Raw genomic sequence first — 18,885 nt, forward strand, 5'->3', positions numbered from 1 at the left:
ATTGTTCCATACAACTCCAGTTTCTAGCAGAATTAGAATAATGGCTTTCATTCGTCTACCAGTGAGCTACAGTGCCCTCCTGATTTGACATGTTAACAGGATTTTGGGTTTGTTTTTTTATCAAAATAAGCTAAGAGCTGAGTATTGCGTGATGTAGTGAATTCATCTGATTTTTATTGAAGAGTAAATTAGTCCCTGTCACAGTGGTCTAGACTGAGAGCTCTGGAAACCAAGAGCCTCTCTTTGTCATAGTGACAGTTTATTATAAAAGCTGTGTGTGTTTTGTATTTATCTACTCCACTTCCCATGTTACCTATTGCTGCTGATGTTTTTAATTAACTTAGTTTCCTGTTACAGTAGCAGCTGTGGATAAATTCCAGTTAAGCAGGCCTCTTCTTTATATGTGCTTTTTTTTTTATGTGACTGTAAAATATTCACCAATTTTAGATTCCTGGGGCCATATTCAGACACGTCTCTTGCTTAGCCACTGAAAAGGGACAGGCGCCTAAGTAAGATTGTGGGAACCGTCCTGTACACAGTACCTAGGAAAAGAGATGTCTTTGAGCATGGTGTAGATGAAAGGCAATGTTCCACGCTTTACTATCCAGTCCAGAATAGATGAAGACGTGGGATTCTCATTTCCTCTCGTAGGTGGTTGTGCTCACCTAATTTGGTGCAATTGATTACCTAGCCATTTGTAGTGTTAATGGCGAAAGCTTTCTTTTGGTGCTTTCTGAACCCAGCCCTTTTGTACTCTTGCCTAGAATTTCCAGGAGAGAGAGTGTACAAAAGTGCTGTGCAGTGAATGAACAGCAAGGCTGATGCCTCTGCAAGGAGTTGGCTTTACTGTAACACACCAGAACAGTAGTTTGACACGTGCAGTAGTTGCATCTGATATGTCCTGTGAGCACTGGACTCCTACGTTAGGGACACAGCAGCTGTGGCAGATGTGCAGCAACTCTGATGCATGTGAATCATGTCGGATGCTGTACAAGTCCTGTGCAGTTAGAAAGGGCTGTTTCTCTCTGTGGTGTTCTTGAGCAAAGCACGTGAATGCATCGTGCAGTGCAACCATGACTAAGGCCAGTGCTTTCAGGAATGGTGAGATTTACTGGTGTTGAAGGATCTATTCACAGGCAGCATATATTGAACACAGACTTTGCATCTCACTTGTACAGAAACACCTGATATTTCCAGCAGAGTTGTACTGCAGAACCCTTCAGGGGTTGGAAGCCTAGAAATCCAAGAAAAGTAGAAAATAAACCTTAAGTCCATCCAGATAAGCAAGCAGAAGCCCCTTCTCCCCCCGCCGCCCTGAGAGAAAACACTTTCTGAAGCATTCAAACATTAGCCCAACCTAACTGCAGAAGTTTTTGATACTTATTCCAGGCATATTTTTCCAAAATTCATAAATATTTTTCAAAGATAATCCAGGCTAGTGCAAGGAGAAGAACAGTGCATTTCGAATAAGAGAGGAGGACCCCTTGGGAGTCTGATTTAGGAATAAACAGGCAGTGGAGAGTTAGTACTGCAGAACTTCTGCGATTATATATTTCCCAGTGCTCCAAGAAAGTTAAACAGCTCAGGTGAAACATAGATGTGAATAGGTATTAACTCTTTTCCAGTTGTGTCTCAGATGATAAACCTCCTCCCTCTATCCCTCTTGAGTCAATGTCCTTCCTTGCCTTTTTCACCACAAAATCAGAGGAGAAAAATCAAGCCTACTTTGTGGAACCGTTTCTACTGTAAAGCTGTTATGCATTGGCTATCGTTTTCTCTCAAAATCACAGAAAGAAAAAAGACACCCAATGGCGAGGCTAATGGTTGAAAAGTCAGGGAAAAGAAGTGGAAGTGAGAGGGTGAAAAACATCCAGGTTAGTTCAGTAGGAGACTACAAGAGCAGACAAGTGGTGTGAAGGGAGGTGTTCCAAAGGGCAGTGCTGGTCAGCAGTGCTGGAGCTAACGTCAAAAAACTGGCAACCATTAACAAATCCGGTCATGGTGTAGGTAGAGACAGTGAGTCAGGGGGTTAACTGGTGTGTAACACTTGGCTCTTCTTACATTTTGTAGGTAAAGCTGTGGGTATTGGTGTGAATCCCAACTCTTAATGTTTTAACTCAAGGGTATCAGCAGGAGCAGCAGTTCCTAATCCCTTGTACTGTTCAACCCATTTTTCGGGCTCATGGCTGCTTCTGTAGCTGAGCTTCATTGAGCTCATGTTGTCGGTGGTTAAATGGTGAGATCCTGTTTGGGGAGCTGCTGTCCTAAAGGGAAACTGTTCAAAAAGCATAGTCTTAATTATCTCACTGAACGAAATCGTGGTAGTGTGTTTTTTATCAAGTTCAGGGCTGCTATGCTGTATCCTGTCTTCCCAGGCCAGCTTTCACAGCGCAGGCAATTCATTTACAATTTGCACGTCAGATTAGTAACAGAAAATGTAATGACTTTAAAAGGCAACTGTGCCTGAGGTAGCTGGAGCGCTGCTGGCTCACAGCAGTAAGAGCGGGTCGTTGTTTCCGCCCCGGACAGAAAAAGAGAGGGTACTCGCTGGTCGGGAGGGGGCCGGGGAGCTCTCTGGAGGGGAACTCCAAGGCAGCCAGGCTTGCACAGGAAGCTTGTACTGTGGCTTATATTAAGTTATAAATCAAAAATAGCTGAAAGACAAATCCGCTCCTAATTCTGATTGGAAGCCCATTTTTCTCTATGGAAGCTTATTTGTTGCTTGCTGTTGTTTAACTAGATTGATGTTGAAGTTGTATTTTAGCCTAGTGTGTTGTTTCTTTTCCTGCAGTGAAGAAGGATTGAGGATGTCAGTGAACATGGGGAGGGAGCTGCAGGCATCATGGGGAAGCATACTGCTCACCCCTTCCACGCCGTAGCGTGCGCTGGGTCCTAGTGCCGAACCGCCTCTGAGGTTTTCTCAGCTCAGCTTAGTGGACGCTAGAGCTCAAAGTTCTTCCAAGTAACAGCTAATGGGTTAGATCCAGGGAATAAGCAGCAGGTCATCTCTCAGAATCATATGCGAAGCCCATGCAGGCAGTTTTCTAAAGTCGTAGGCTCTGCAAGTCTTGTGTTCGTGTTGGAAAGGTCTTGTCTCCTTAAGCAGGCATTGATTCTAAGCCGAAATGGAGTTTTGCGGCATGTGGTCACCACTGTGACTAGGCAAGTGTTTACTGCGTGTGGCCGGTGTTCACGGACGGACAAAACCTGCTCTATGCACATGCTCCCATCGGTTTCTTAAAGCTCTACTGCTCTGTGCATTCAGCAATGGGTATCATGCAGACCTAAAATTAGAGATGTGCTTGTAACAGTTTTTGTTCCAGATTCTCTCCTTTTTTAGCCTAGCTAATGGAAACTCCATTACACGTTTAAGCCGTGTTTAGGACAGGTTACATTTTGATGTGTGAAACCTTTAGCTTATCTTGTTTTTGTCGGTTTTATATATAAAAGCAAAGCACAGCAGTTGTTTAAAGATCAATAGGGTTAGTGCTGAATTGTGTCTACTCCAGATATTCATTTGTGAGGATCTCTTTTGTCATTCTAACTAGTGTCTCTTAAAGATTCTGTTGTGCTACATAAACCATTATAAACTATTATGAGTAAAAAATGCTAATCTAACAGGTTTTATTATAAATGAAGAAGCTGGTTCATGCAAGGCTCTTGGTTGAAAGAAATTTTTCACAGGAATGGTACATTTTCCTGTACTGGATCGTACTATTGGCTCAGCAGGTCTACTGAGCCCCTGAAAGCAGTTAAATACAGATACCTCACCCTCCTTTCCTGCTACATTACTTTACATTAAGGCTGGTGTTTTTGTCAGTTTTCTTATTTCCTGAATAAGGGAGCAATAATATTACGTGATGAAAAATATACTGCAGTAGAGACTGAGGGGTTGGGAATCAATGCAGGTATTGATTTATTTTAAAAAGAAAAAAATATTATGGCAGTAGTTTCTCAAAGCAAATATGACTAACTGTTGCTCTGCACTTCACAGCCTTCAAAAGTTACAGATAGTGACCGATAGACCCAGTGACAGGGCAGGCAAAGGCTGTGTAAATTCTATTTAACAAATATTTCCTGATCCCTTTCAAAAACCCAGGGATTTCTGGAGGACTAAGTGAAGAAGATAGAAAGCTGTGGGTATGAAGGGACAAACTCAACCCTGACAAGTGCAGACACAGCTCCTGCTGGCTTTGCTCACAGTTGCACTCATATCAAAGCTGAGTTAGGCCAAAAGTGGTGGCGTACAGCAGTGGTAGCACTAGTGTGGACCTGCCTTGCAGAAGGTTAGGCTGCAAGGCAGGGCTAAAGTCTTTCTGTCCTAAATAACTGTGGGAAAATGGCTAATAGTTAACAGTGGCCTTAGAATAGTTCTGTATTTTGAACAATTATTAAATGTTTATAATGCTTCTCTGTATGAAGTATTTGGTGAACGTAAATGAAATGCTCACACTGAAAAGGCTGAAAGTCTGGAGAGAAGGAGGCAGGGGGCTGTGGTCAAGGTTTGAACACAAAACCAAATCTCAGAATAGAATGAGGGGGCATAAATTTAAACTAGTAGGTGGTTGTCTTAAAAGAGTTAAAAGAAAGTACAGAAGAGACGCTAGCTCAGATCCTTGCCCCAGCAGGACAGTGTGGGTCAGATTGTATCGACCGATCAAAAAGGGATTAGACAGATTCATTATGACAGGTCCATAAGGTAAAGGGAATAGTTAGCAGAACAGTTGTAGATTTGGGGGGAATATGAGAGGAATAAATAGCAGAAAGGCAGAGGTGTGCTTACCCCTCACCAGCTTCTCCTGTTGCTGCTCTTGGAGGTCAGACACTGAGCTAGATAAACCATTGGTCTGACCAGTAATGTATTCCTTATTGCCATCCTGTGAATCTTTTTGTATTGCAAATTTTCCTGTTACTGCTAGCGTGAGCTAGTTGATCATTGTATCTTTATAATCAATTTGCTTTTGAAAGTGAAGCAGTTTCTCATTATGATGTTCTACATGTTTTACAGTTCCATGTTTACAGTTCTGTTGGGACCAGGTTTTGGTGCACAGGAACTGTAGGAGAACAAGACAGTGAAAGATATGGAGGAAGAGGTGGAAACAGGTGACATTTAGGAACAGCAGGGAAATTGGGGGAAAGGAGAAGGCTGATAAAGCAAATGGAGTAATATGAACAAATAAGGGGAAAAATAATTTCCAGAAGGTAGGGATATGAGGAATCATTTCTAATCACTTAGGAGAAGGTTTGCTCGGGCTTTTTAAGACTGGATTTTGACTCCTAAAATGTCACATGTTTAGAAGCCTGGAAGTTTTCCTTCAAAAGCTATAAACTCCTGATGGAAAATTATCTTTCTCCACCCAAGCTTCCTCCTCAAACAAAACTCAAAATAATCAATGACTATAAAATCAGTAATGTAAGCACATCTTATGATTTTGGGAGTGTCCATCTTGAGATTTTTTTTTAATAGAATTTTGTGTTGACATACTGCATGCTGGCCTATAAAAGCACCAGCGTACACACCATCAGCTGCGTTGTTTGACTGCTGAGGGTGGAGTAGATCTGTGGTCTTGCCCTTTCCCAGCCCTGCAGGAGTGACTTTTCTCGTGGAGGTTTTAGCAGAGAAATAATCCCTGCATTTAGGAAAATATTTATTGATTATTTCATCCTTGTATGGATCAGATTGATGTTTACATGGGTGATTAAACAGTACATGTCTTGGATCCAGAGGCACACCAGAATCAATGTGCCTGGCTCACTGCTCCTCTCCGAACAAAAAGGGGAAACATCAAATCTATTTGTGAGTATGTCTGATGTTCTAGAAGGGCATTACTTTTACCACCACACTCCTGATGTAGATGTCCAGCACTTTTTCCAGTTTTTGCAGTAATCAGTAACAGGAGCAGAAAAAGAATGTTTTCTTTCTCTCTTTCTCTCTGCCTCTCTCTCACTCTCCTTTTCCCTCCTGCAGAATTTCTTGATGGCCTGAAATGCATTAGTAGCACTGTTCTTATCTGTTAGATAGGTTGATGCAGCTCTTGAAATTAGAAAGTTTGCCTTTTCTCCTAACATGGGTTAGTTAAATAGGGATGAAAAATTGAAATAAGGCACAATTAGAATAAAAGCATCTTTCTTCTTTCATCTGGTATTTGCTTGGTATTTGGGAGACTTGCTAAAATTTTGCCTATTTTGTGTGTGTGTGCGCACGCATGTACAGCTTTTGTCATGCTGAGTGCTCGTATAGCTATTTCAGGAATAAATCATGAAATACAGAAACTAATATATAATTCTACACCTGGTTAATTCACATTGTTACTATATATATAAAAATGTATATATATACACACAGTACTGAGGGCAAAGGGAGAAAATTCCTCCTTCGGAAACTTGGTAACTGACAGTGCTCTGTGTTGATGTCACTGTTTTAAAAAAAAAAATCTGGTTTTTTTTCCCTCACTGAAAAACGTTTGTGGGAACAAAATAAGCTCAGATAGGGCCTAAGCCTGAATGTTTATAATCACCACAATCCACTGTGCTCTATTTAATTTTATACATAATTACATGGTAACATTTTCATGTGGAATATTAAAACTACTTAAATATGCTTTTATATCCGTTATAGATGTATACCACCCTAGTTTTCTGAAAGGAGTGAACAAGCTAAATTCTTTCATAGTCTATTTACAAAATTGTATGAGTACTAAAGTTGTATTAACATACAGTTTTCAGTAAGGATAACATCTTTTGTGTGCGTTTGTAAAACTTAATGCTTGAAGTACTTTAATACAAACTACAGGATAATAACATTTATTTGTTCAAAAGTCTTAAAATATATATGTCACTATTTTTTCTCTCCTAGGTTGGTCTCTTAAGAATGATGTTGTTGTATGCATGTGTTTGTTGTTGCATGTTATTTGTCCCTTGTAATAACTTCTTGAGCCAGCAGAGATGTAGAAATCTCAACATACCTGTGATTTATGTTCAGAAAGGGGGAAAAAGAGACAGACAGACTGATGCTGTATTAAAGAGTGCAGTATAAACTCGGCCTTTTTTGGACATCAAAGAATCCACACAGGACAGACCCCCGTGACTCTGTTCCATGGAGACCTCGGTGGGAGTTCATACCTTATAAAACACTGGGTTTAGTTCTCAGTTGAAGTTTTTCTCCTATGTGAATTTTCTGTCACCAGTGAGGGATGAATTCATGATGTAGAATTGGGATAAGAAAGTTGAAAATAATTCAGTCAGCAGCCAGGCATAAGCTTACTGGAGATCAGGCTTCACTAGTTACGCTGTTTAAAATGATAAATTGTAGCTGCAATCTACCGCACGACTTCCACAAGCTGATAGGGTAGTGATAGGATCATAATACATAGGAAATGTCATGCTCCTCTTTTTTTCCTAAGACTTGTCAAATCATTAACTGGCAAAAACTGTCTATAGCATGTATTAATACGGGATACCAGGGGGTGGTAGTGATTTTCTTTTTCCTCTTGCTTTTGTCACATTTGGGAGCAAGCACCTGCATGGTCTGGTAAGTAAGAAAAGGGTACTTGGCAGAATCTCTCACTGCTCTGGGAGATGGACTTAGGTCCTCTTCATTGTATGTTGCTCCACAATTATGAGACTTGTAGGCTGCGTTACTACACTTGAAGCATTGTAGTTGGTAACCCTGACCTTATAGCTTCTGTATCATTCAGCCAGACATTGTGCAGTTAGTATATGGAGAAGATCACAGTCTTTTCAGGGATGATCTCTCCCCTGCTCTGTCCAAGTCTTTATTGAGTATCTTGAGGACACAAATTGTATAAATGCAGGAATCAGAGATTCTTTTCTCTGTTATTTCCCAAAATGCAGACGTACTACTCTAAAAATGGTGAAGTGTTCAGAAAAGGCATGGGAAGCAGCTCTAGATCTGGAAGCAGTATAGCTGTGTCAGCACGGTGCTATTCTCTGGGCTAATGAGGGACAGGAATTGAATGACAGAGTTCCCTTTTGGAGGGAAAAGCGGTAGAGCAAGGTAATTTAGGGAATGCTGGTCTGAGCAGGTTTCAGTGATAGTAACAGAGAGGAAAAACTCAACTTTGTGCCTTTGACTTGTCAACAGGTAGCACTGCTGAGGTGACTCATTTGTTAAGGACAGATGTGCAGTGCTGATGGGTGTTAAGTTTTTTACCACTGACTTGACTCTTAGAAGAACCCTTGAAATAGCAAAATTAGGATATTGCTTTGATATACTGGGAGCTCGTACTCTTACTGAAACAAAGCTCAATGACTCAGTTTGTAGCTGCATTGGGCTCTCAAGTGAGTGCACAGGGATACTGGGAAGACAGTTCTTCCCAATACTTTCCTGATTCAGACACAGCACACTTCAACCTGAGATGCTTGGGCATGCCAGAAGGAGGCTTATTTTCTTTTACTTGGCAGAAGTTGCTGGCTCGTGTTTAAAAGGACTGCCGTGGAGCTTGGAATTTTAATTATTTTGAACCAACTTTTAGATAAATTGTTGCTATTAAATAAAGTATTTATCTTCCGGACGAGACATTTAACTGGCTGTAGGTAATTGTACTAGACAGTGTGTGTTCAGCTATGCTAAAATCTGTTGTTGCTAGGCTTTGGTTTTCTTTTCCCAAGGTAACACTAGGAGGAGGAATGGAAGAATAATATAAATGAAATTTTTATTTTGAAATCTTTGCCTTCTTCTGAGTTGCATAAAGCATTTAATACTTTTCACAGCAAAATGTTGTGATAAAAGGATCATTAATATTAAAGAGAGTATGAAATGCTAAAGTATTTGTTGCACTTTAGATGAAATCTTCCTTTTGCATGATATTTTACTTTTTTGTTTCACAACTAAAACTAGCATGTCATAGCTGGATATGATGTAGTAACAATATGACCATAAGTGATGGTAAGTTTTACCCCAGTATGATTTAAGAAATAGAGAATTATTAAGATAGCTTCAGCCCCACTGTCTCAAGGAAATGTTACTCTCATCCCTTCTTAACTGTGAATTTATGTGCTTTTTTCAAAGACAAGTGTTGAGGCACATCTTCATTCCTCACAATAGATCAGTAGAGCAATATAAGATGTAGCTTTTGCAAAAATTCATGTAGTTCCATAACAAAGATTGTAGTAAAACTCCAAATGGAAAAAAATACATTTGTATTTAACAAATTAATTCCATGTGATGGACTGACAGTCCAAAATCAACTCTTGTTGAGATTTTTTCATTTCACTCTATCTTTCTTTTAACTTCTCAGGGTGGAAGCCTCTATGCAGGCTTAAAAGGAACCATCTGAATTAGGTGCAGTCCCTTGAAACCACAGGCTGCCATGTAAGAGAAACTGTGTCAAGCAGGATTCCCCAGAACATACCCTTTGTACCTCCTGTGAGCCAGAAGAGGCTCTCCGTTACCTTATAACAATGTATGACCATTTGTACAAAAGAACAAAAATCTCCTACTCTGTATATGCCATGTTACAGAAAGAAAGGGCCCTGCCATGACTTCATGTCCCTCAACAGCTGGGGATTTCTTAGGAATGTGCTTATGGTACAATACATCAGGAATCTTCTGATTAAAGAAAGATTACCATTTATAGTATGCTTGGTGGACCTACCCAGAATGTGAAATAACTATAGTTCCCAGGATCCTAGTAGAATTCATATCTAGATGCTGAACTTCTCTCCCATTTTTCGGAAAGTATATCTTAGTTTCATAAACATGATATTCTTAAGAAAGCTGAAAACATTGTTCAGTATAATCCTATTTTATGGTCCTCGAGGTATCAGAAAAATCTCCCCAAAGTGACTATACTTAATTTCCTTAAGGCTGGGCAAGTGTTGTATACCATCTCATACCCCCTAACAGAACCACATGCTTGTGGAAAGTGATAAGGGAAGTACATGGGGAAAAAGGAAGGAGCTGAGTTAAAGATGGACAGGGACTGATAAATTTCTCAAAGTAGCATTATATATGTTACCATTTTGCTTGTAAATTAATGCTGTTCTAATTTGTATTTTTTCTGGTAGGCTCAAAGATTGGAAAGTCACAGAATTAAGAAATGCCCAAGATACTGCATTTGATTTTGAGAAAAAATTGCCTTCTCTCCTTCTAAAAGATCACCTGCAGGGTGATGCGAAACTATAGCAGTCTTTGTAAAACAGTGTATGTTTTTTCCAGGTAAGTTATTTCCTTGCATGCTGGAAAAGGATCTCCTGATCCAGCAAAAAGAAAAGGGTTAGAAAAGCCAAATGTGAATTCTACTGACAGTCAGTTTTGTCTTGTAAACAGTAAAAGAACTAGGAAAAATTAACGAGATGCTTGAAACGTGAGAGCAAACTGGTCAATCATGCTAGAGCGGATAGTCAAAATAAATTCCGTTCTATCACACCACACGTGACTTCGACATCCTCAGATTTTTTTTTATGAGTGCCCAGTTGGAAAAGGGAAGTGATTGATGACAATTTTCTGCTAGTCACGGGTAATCTTTACAGTGGACGTGATCAAAGCCTTCCATGTATTTTGCAGTATCACCTGTTCCTCAACAATAAGTAGCACTTTTGCTTTTGCCAGAGATTTCAGAACAAATACATAGCCATGCAAACAAACTGCTTGTCTACATGCCCAACATAATGTACTGAAATTTTACTAACACAAAAGACAAATTCTGCTTCTGATATTATCAATGCCTTTTTCTTCAGGTGACTTAACCAAATCCTAAGTCCTCCCATGCATGGGCTGGCTGTAGAAATGTTACGCAAGTTGCAAAAAACCCCCTTTGTTTTGTTAGCATAGCCTCTGTGCATCACAGACCTTAGTCTCTCCTCCTATTTTGCTATGGACTTCTAAGTAGCTTGTACATACAGTGCATAAGCACATATTTTATAAATGAGTTCCAACTGTACTCCTGCCAAAATTCCCTGATTTACTGACTTGATTTATAGTATGGTATAACACATTATGGTTCTGTTAAAAACAAATTCTTTTCAGGAGCAGTAGTACTCTAAAGCTCGTCTGTATTTGGGGTGTGGCTATAAAAATGTATCCTGGTGAAGCTATTTAAAAAGGAAAATGAGGTGGAAATATTCTTTCTAAAAATGTTGCTGTTTTTACAGTTGTATACTTACTGTTTTGCAAAAGGCCATACAACAATTATGGTGTGACTCATAGCACAGGCATCTATTTCCCAGCTGATAATACGTTTCATCTACTGCTTCTTCCACAAAAGTCAGTGTTAAATGTGTCATTGTAATACAATCTGGTAGATTACAATGATAATCAAACCAATAACATAGAAGCCAACTATCAAAGCAAAAAGTACTTGAGTAGGCTGTAGTGATTAAAGATATGAAATACAGCGAGTCCAAAGATATCCTTGATCAGTTTGAGAACTGTTCCTGTAGTTTTGCCATCTGCTTCAACATCAGAGAATTGAGATAGGGGCACAAGAAATGTGTTGGGGCACATGATGTGTGTGTAAAGCCCGTCATGGTGAGGATGGGTGAGTTTATTGGCCAGTGGGTAGACCTTCTGATCTTCTGAAGTCGGAGCTTTTGGTTTCTATTCCCAGCTTTGATGTCTACTTAACTTTGGTAGGTTTTGAATTTCAGCTTTTTACAGTACTTTCAAACTTAATATTAAGGTGTTATTTGTGGTTCCACACATTACAAGGTAGGTACTTTCCAAATGCCTAAGAAATACAGTTTGTGCTTAAAGTGATAAGGAAAGGAAACATGAGAGAATTTACATACAAGCTAGATATAATTCATGTTAAGTCACACAACCAAGAAAGGTCTTTCAGTGAACAGAATAGGGGCTTGCTGATGAGACTAGGGTGGAGAGAGTGCAGTGAGACAGGGAATATGCAAGCAAAGAGGTGATGGCCAAAACATGAGAATTCCTCACTGAAAGTGTTGATATTGATTTTGCTGTTTAATTCTTCATTTGTACTGCTATTTTGAGTTGATGATTGCTTCTTCTATTAGAGATGACAAAAATAATAGGAGTGATACAATGTGGAGAAAATTCCCACCTGCTTCATTACCTCTGATCTGTAATGTTAAGTTAGAAGTAAAATCCAGTGTTTACTGAAAAAAAGAGATTGATCAGATGGGTGAAGGTCTCAAGATAGGTGATCCCCAAAGGGAGAGAAAGGCCGTATCACGTGAGAAGATTGGCCCTTGGTGCATCGTCAAATACCTGCGCGTTCTGGCTCTGTATGGACTCGAAGACTTTCTCTGGCTCCCTTCATCTGATGAATATGTGGCACTTGTGGCACTGCACTGGGAACCTGGTTTTCCAGCACTCTTGGCATAAGAACAGCAGCTGGGGGCTAATGGGGAAAAAGGGGGAATCCCATTTGTGCCCCCTCTCTTTCCCTCCTTCCTCTATAGTGTAATTCCCTGACTGATGAACAGACTCGATTGCAGTCTGATACTACTGTCTAGGACAGAGCACGGCAGTCTTAGCTGGTGATGTGTGATGGAAGAAGCCGGTGGAGGACACTGGGAGGAAGGAGAAGGCTGGGTGCCGAGATGTCTGTCTGCGGCTTGAACAAGAATGGATCCTTCATGGCAAATTGTTGTGTCTAGTGGTGAGAGAACATAGGGCTTACTTTCAAAATACAAGGAATTTCTATAATTCCGTCAGGCAGTACGTATCCTCTAATTATTTCCTTATGCTGTTCTGTTAATTTACACTCCTGCTATACTTTGCTTGTTTTCAGCAGATCCATATTATGATGCAAATACACCAGCAGCACTGTAATACGAGGGCACGTTTCAAGTAAGTGTTCCTAAATGAGATTTTGCCGTACCTGTGCAAATAGCAAGTCAGAAAAAAAATGTGCATTCAAACCATTCATTTAACATATTACTACAGAGCTAGATTCATTAATAGAATACAAGCTTACTGAAAATTAAATCTTTGCAATTTCTCTGGGAGCAAACTATTGTTTCATATACCTATGATAGAAGTTTGCCCCTCTGCCTCTCTACTAGAATGACTATCACAGAGTAAAATTCCCAATATAGGCATGTTTCTAATACAAACTAATTGCTATCAGTAAGGGCTATGTTTTGCGTCTGAGAAACTGACTATGTTGTCTCAAGTTTGTATGTGTAGCCAATATGGCTATTTCCAAATAAAATAAACATCATGTTAGTCTTCACATCATGTGTTCAACAGCTTTGTTTTCATCGGAAAAGCAGAGCAAATGGTGGCTTTGGACATCATATTTCACAGGGTCACAGCTAAGGTATTAGATATCTCAAAAGCTTTGCATGAAAATGTTTTCCCTTGTGAAGATGAGGATTAACTCCTGCCTGTCTGTAAGTGCAAAGGGCATTATCTCCAAGTCAGCCGACCCTCAGCCTTACAGTTGGCCTCCTGACACGTGAGCAGAGACGCATGCCCTAGAGGAAGGGGAGTTAACTTTCTCAGCTCTACAAATGACATAAACCGCTGTGGTGAGCACAGGACATGGCCACAGCCACTTCCTGCACTTCATTCTCTTCATACTGCCCCAGCATCTGCAATTGGTGTACTGTACTACCTGTTCCCTTTTAGTACCTGTTTATCATCGCTAATTTGTCTAATCCTGTTTTGAACCAGCTGACACAGTTGGCCCCTATCTTCTCCTGTGGCAACAAGTTCCAGGAATGCACTACCTGTTGTGTAAAGTACTTTCTTTTAACTGTTTCAAGCCAATCTCCTAGTACTTTGCATTTTGGTGAATTCTCCAGTTGCTTTATCTGCTGCCTTTGTGATTTAGAAGCCTCAGTCATACAAACCCCAACTCTTTCTTCTGTAAACTGAGAGTCCTGGCCTTCTCAGTCTTTATGCTGCTTTATTATGGGCTAATCCTGGGTCTATAGGCAGTGGTGCTAAACGCAAGAATAGCTGCTGACTGCCCTTGCACAGCTAAGTATTCACTAACTAGCAGCCCTGGCTGGGTGCAGCTCAGGAGTCACAGTGTACGCAGACTGACAACTGAAGCAAAGCTTGTCAAGGCAGGCATTTTTAATGCATGTTGTTTAACATTTTTAAAGCTTTTGATTTAACTGTCAGCAGTTCTCTTTTTTCAGGGCTACAGGGTTAAATGCCAATTAAAAATACAAATACATTTTGTCTTTTAAAGATGGGTGTAATACAGAAAACTTAATCCTAACCACCTCTGGAGAACTTTGTTCATTTGGTGTAGATATCCACATACTTAAGTGTGCAGAGGCCCTGTAAATGTCTTTCTAGACATTTGTCTTTCTGCTGTATTTGGTAAAATAGGAATAAAACCCTGCTGTCATAAATATAAGGAAAGCATGAAAGTGCTCCAATTACAGTAGAAAAATTGCAGAGCAGTGCAATCAGCAGCTCATGGCCGAAGTGCCACTCTGCTTTGATTGCGCTCCAGAAGAGGACGGGAATCACAAATAGCGGCAGCATCGCTGGCTTCAGTGTTTACCTTCGCTGCTGTGCCTGCCTGCACCGGGCGCTCCCGCCTACCCCCGAGGCTCGCAGGGAGCGAAGCAGTGCCGGCAGGGAGGTCAGGGGCAGCTTTCCGAGCCCCGCGGAGCTCGGGCTCCCCGACCACTTGGCACCGTTTGCTTCCCCTTTTTTTCTGTTTCGCTCGAGCGTCTTCCCTCCCACCTAGAAGCACGGACAGGCACCTCTCCCCTCCGCGCTCCTACAGAAAAGGTCAGCAGTTGGCCTTCCTCCTCGAGTGGCCTCCGACCGCACGGTAAGTAAATGACTTTTTCCGTAGGAAAACAACAGAAAAAAAAGTGAGAGCGAGACACGCGTGAAACTTCTCCATGGTGCCGGGAGCCGCAGGCAGGACGGGGGCAGAGCGGCACCCACCCCGCCGGGGCCGCGCCCGGCCCCCATCCACCCCCCCCCGCCCCCCCGGGGAGCCCTCCCCGCCCGCAGCCACTCGCCCCCGCGGCCGCCCCCGGCCCGCCCGCGCCCCCGCACAAAGCGCACACCGCGCACGGCTGCAGCGCCGCCGAGTCCTTTATTCACCGCGGGGAGCCGCCGCCCCCGCGCTCGTACGTGAAGCGGCCCCATCCCCTCCGGCAAAAACGCGAAGGGGGGGCCACAAATAAATAACCCCCCGGTGTGGGGGGGGGGGCGCCCCCGCGGCCCCTCTCCCACCCTCCCCTCCCCGCCCCGCGGCGGAAAGGCTCCAGCGCGCAGCAGGGCGCCCCGCTCCCCCCCCTCCGCGGGGCCGGCTCAGGCGATCCTGCTGCAGAACTCGTCGAAGTCGCGCTCCATGAAGAGCTCGCTCTCCATCACATCGTCCTCGGAGGGGAAGTACGGCTGGCTCTCCTCCTGCGGCGCGCCCGGCCCCGGCCCCGCGGCGCTGCCCCCCGCGGCGGCGGGGCGCCCGGCGGCCTCGGCGCAGTCCATGAGGGCGCCGCGCGCGTTCTCCAGCACGCCCAGGTACGAGTCCATGTCCAGCGGGTCCATCTCGCAGTCCGAGCCGCCGCTCTCGGTGCCCACCGAGTCCGAGCGCAGGTGCATGAGCTGGTACTTCTCCCGCATGAGGAACTGGTTGGTGTTGCGCGGCGCCCGCATGCCCGGCGCCCGCCGGCCCAGGACGTTGACGGGCCGCAGCGAGAGCAGCACCCGCGGCCGCGTGGGCCGGTAGCAGCGGCGGTAGGCGCGGCCGCGCTGCTGCTGCTGCTGGTAGTGCTGGTAGTGGCCGTGGGTCCGGCCGCCCAGCAGCTTCCTGCAGACGCCGCGCTGCCCGCCCGGGTGCCAGCGCGGGCGGCCGCCGCCGCGGCGCGGCTCGGCGCCCTTCAGCGGCCGCGGCGGCGGGGAGGCGCCCCCCGGCACCCCTTCCCCGCCGCCGGCCCGCGCCGGCTCCCAGGGGGGGCTCCGGGCCCCGCGGCCGCACAGCATCAGCTCCTCGCGTCGCCACATCGCGGCCCCTCTCTCTCACATGCTCTTCGCGGCCCGCAGAGCCGCCCCGCCGCCGCCGAGGAGCGCGCCCAGCGCCGCCGCCGCCTTCTCGGTGCGCCTCGCCCCTTCCCCGGGTGCTCCGTCGGCCGGTGCAAGCCCCGCGGCGTCCCCCGCGCGGGGGCCTCTCCTGGCGCCTCTACCTCTTCACAATCCGCTCCGTTTTTTTCTTGAGCGGGGCCCTTTTACAGCGCATAGCCTGGCTGAACGGCTGCGGGCTGCGGGGCAGCTTGACCACCTTCAAGCCGCCGCCTCGGAGAGATGGTCTCGCCTGCGCCCCAGCCGCCTGCTACCCTGTTGTCAGAGCTCCGCCTGCTGAGAGCTGGCCGCGCAACGGGCTGCGGGCCGGGCCCGGGAGGCAGCGGCGGGAGGGCGGGGAAGGCGGGGAGGGCCGCGAAGGCGCTGACCGCGGGGCCGCACCGCCTGCCTGCCTGCACAGCGCCGCCGCCCCTCGCCGACTGACGGCGCTCGCCCGCGCACCCCCTACTTATAGCCTGCGGAGCGGCCCACGAGCGGCAGGGCCGGGGGCGGCGGCACCGCTCCCAAACCAGCCTCGCTTCTCCAAACCCTCACCTTTCTGCGCCCAGCAGGCGCGCAGCGCTGCGCGCAAGGCAGAGGCACGCCGCGGCGCCTGCCCTTGCTCTCTGTCTGTGTCCCTGGCTCGTCTCTTCCCTCCGCCGTATTTTGGTTTGGCCCAAGGCGCTGGGAGAGTTATTTTGTTCCTCCCCTATTCACAAACCCCTTTTGCGCTCAGGCCTTTGCGTAGCGGCCGTTGTCCTTCCCTCCTTCGCAGGAGTGGTACGCAAACTGCTTAAACCTCCTGCGAAGCACAAGCAGGCGCCTGAGCCGGGCACGCGTAATGGCCCTGAGGAGAAGCGGCGCCCAGGGAAGGCGGAGGAGGAGGGAGGGCCAACGGCGGCCCGGGCGAGCCAGTGCCTAACGCCCGGCAGAGCCGGTAGCCCCATAGCCCTGTGTCCAAGCGCGCCCCGCGGCGCCCGGGTGGAGCGCCATGGCAGCGGCCGGGGGGGGGGGGGGGACGGCTCCCGCCCAGCACGGGCCGCCCCCCGCCCTAACTTCTGGCTGGCCCCGGCGCTGCCCGCGGGAAATGGCTCTCGGCCTCCTGCGGCTCACAAAATGGTGCCCGGTGGCCGAGCGCGCGCGTTACCCCCCTCCTGCCCCGCCCGGCGGGGGGAGCTGCGCCGTGAGCGACCCCCGCCCCTGAGGCGGGCGGCGAAGGACACGCGCTGCTTTAGTTTTACCGAGGGCAGAGCGGCGCTCGGCTGCGGCGGGGCCGGGCCCGGGCCGCGGTCAGGGCCGCCTCACCGCCGCGGGGCGCTGGGGCCCCCGGCGCGGCCTCGCCGTCTCCCAGAGGCGAAGGGCAGCGGGCGGGTAACCGCGAGGGCCGCCCCGGGGCCCAGCACGGGGCGCTCCCGGGCGGTGAAGGCGCTTGGCCGCAGCACGTCCCGATGTCGGGCGTTATTTTTACTGATTTTTTTTGTTTTGTTGTTTTTTTGTTTTTGTTTTGTTTTTTTTTGAGGTGTCTCCAGACAAGTCTCGGCCTGGGGGAAGTTCTGAACCAGAGAGTGGGGAAGAGGATTTGGGGATGAGCAGGGAGGTGGGAGAAGGAGGGAAGTCTGCTGCTGAGGCTTTCCGAGGTTTAATTTCTCCCCTTTCTTCCCTTTTCAGGATGAGCCTGTGGTTCTTAGCAGTATTTTGTGAAAAATTAGAGCAGAGTCATTCTTTTAGTCTGGTGAGTGCCCCAGTTAATTCTTGCTAGGTCCTGAATTCCTCTTACACGAGTTTTCTCTGGTTTTCCAACTGGTTTTGTTGGCTCAGCACATAACTAGTGTACTACTAAATGTGACATTGACTTCCCTGTTCTCTTCATCTTTATAATTAATTTGTTTATGAAACACTGGAACTTGGTGTTGTGGCCCAAATTGTTTCAAATAAAGGCACTGCATGGATAAGAACAATAAAATTTCATGCATATGCTGTTTATTATTATTGTAGCGAAGGACAGGGAAGTGCAGAATATTCGGGGGGAACAAGATGAAAATCTATGTGGTAACAGTGGAGTCATTTCTGTCAACATTTAATTGCCTATATTTTCGTTGCTTCAGAATGTGTATTTTAAGCAGTGTTTGTTTTATGTTCCTTTTAGAAAGGAGTGAATATTACATGGTACTTCATTTTAAACTCAGGTGGTGTTATCACCTGTACATTTTACAAACTAAGGTCTAAAAGAAAAAGATAGCACTGGTGCAAGAATGGTTACAGTTGCCTAAAACATGCAACCTCCAGAATCTGAAAGAATGTGAAACAAGGGGGAGGCTGCAGTGCTCGTTCCAAATCTCTTACAGATTTGATAATATGTACATGTATAAAGAAATAGCTCACAAAGTGGTACAAAGCTGTTTAGGATTTTTTTTTTCAGGTAAGCTTGGAGAAAAGTTCAAACTAAATTAACAAAAGCCACTTTTAAATTAAAGCATTCCTGAAAGTATCACCAGTGTATCTGTGTAACTGAGAAAGCTTTCTGGATGTAGGAAGGCCTATAATCAGAAGATAAGCAAAATCTCAGACTTAGTTATTCTGTTCTACATTTCTTCCTCTTTTGGCTACCTGTTTGCAGTCTTGAATCACCCTTTACATTTTCTTAAACAAAACCATGACAAAATAAAATACTCAGTTGAAGCAACACTGCAGCAGGCACTATAATCCAAGACCATTTGTAGTTCTTGAATTGTCCCAGCCCTTTTCATAGCTTTTAAATGCATTGGATACAATATGGGTGAAACAGATTTTTGTCAGTCTGGACTGATCTCCCGAATATAGAACATCCAGGATCAACATACACTTGTGAATCACTTCTTTAATGGAGACTTTTTCCTTGCGTGCATATGCATTCAGTCTTTCATTGTCCTGTT

The 18,885-nt window shown here is 45.3% G+C and overlaps 1 protein-coding gene across 1 annotated transcript in view; it reads left to right on the forward strand.

Annotated features, from left to right (window-relative positions):
* The first annotated feature begins 17,641 nt into the window (after nucleotides 1-17,641).
* The window catches only part of IARS1 (isoleucyl-tRNA synthetase 1), a 108,135-nt gene continuing 106,891 nt past the window's right edge, over nucleotides 17,642-18,885 (forward strand). The window contains exon 1 of the mRNA XM_064518810.1: nucleotides 17,642-17,705. The gene's annotated coding sequence lies outside the window, so the exon portion shown is untranslated. The remainder of the gene's footprint in view (nucleotides 17,706-18,885) is intronic.

The sequence above is a fragment of the Dromaius novaehollandiae genome, chromosome 12 (assembly GCF_036370855.1).
Source record: "Dromaius novaehollandiae isolate bDroNov1 chromosome 12, bDroNov1.hap1, whole genome shotgun sequence".
In the NCBI taxonomy this organism is placed as follows: Eukaryota; Metazoa; Chordata; class Aves; order Casuariiformes; family Dromaiidae; genus Dromaius; species Dromaius novaehollandiae.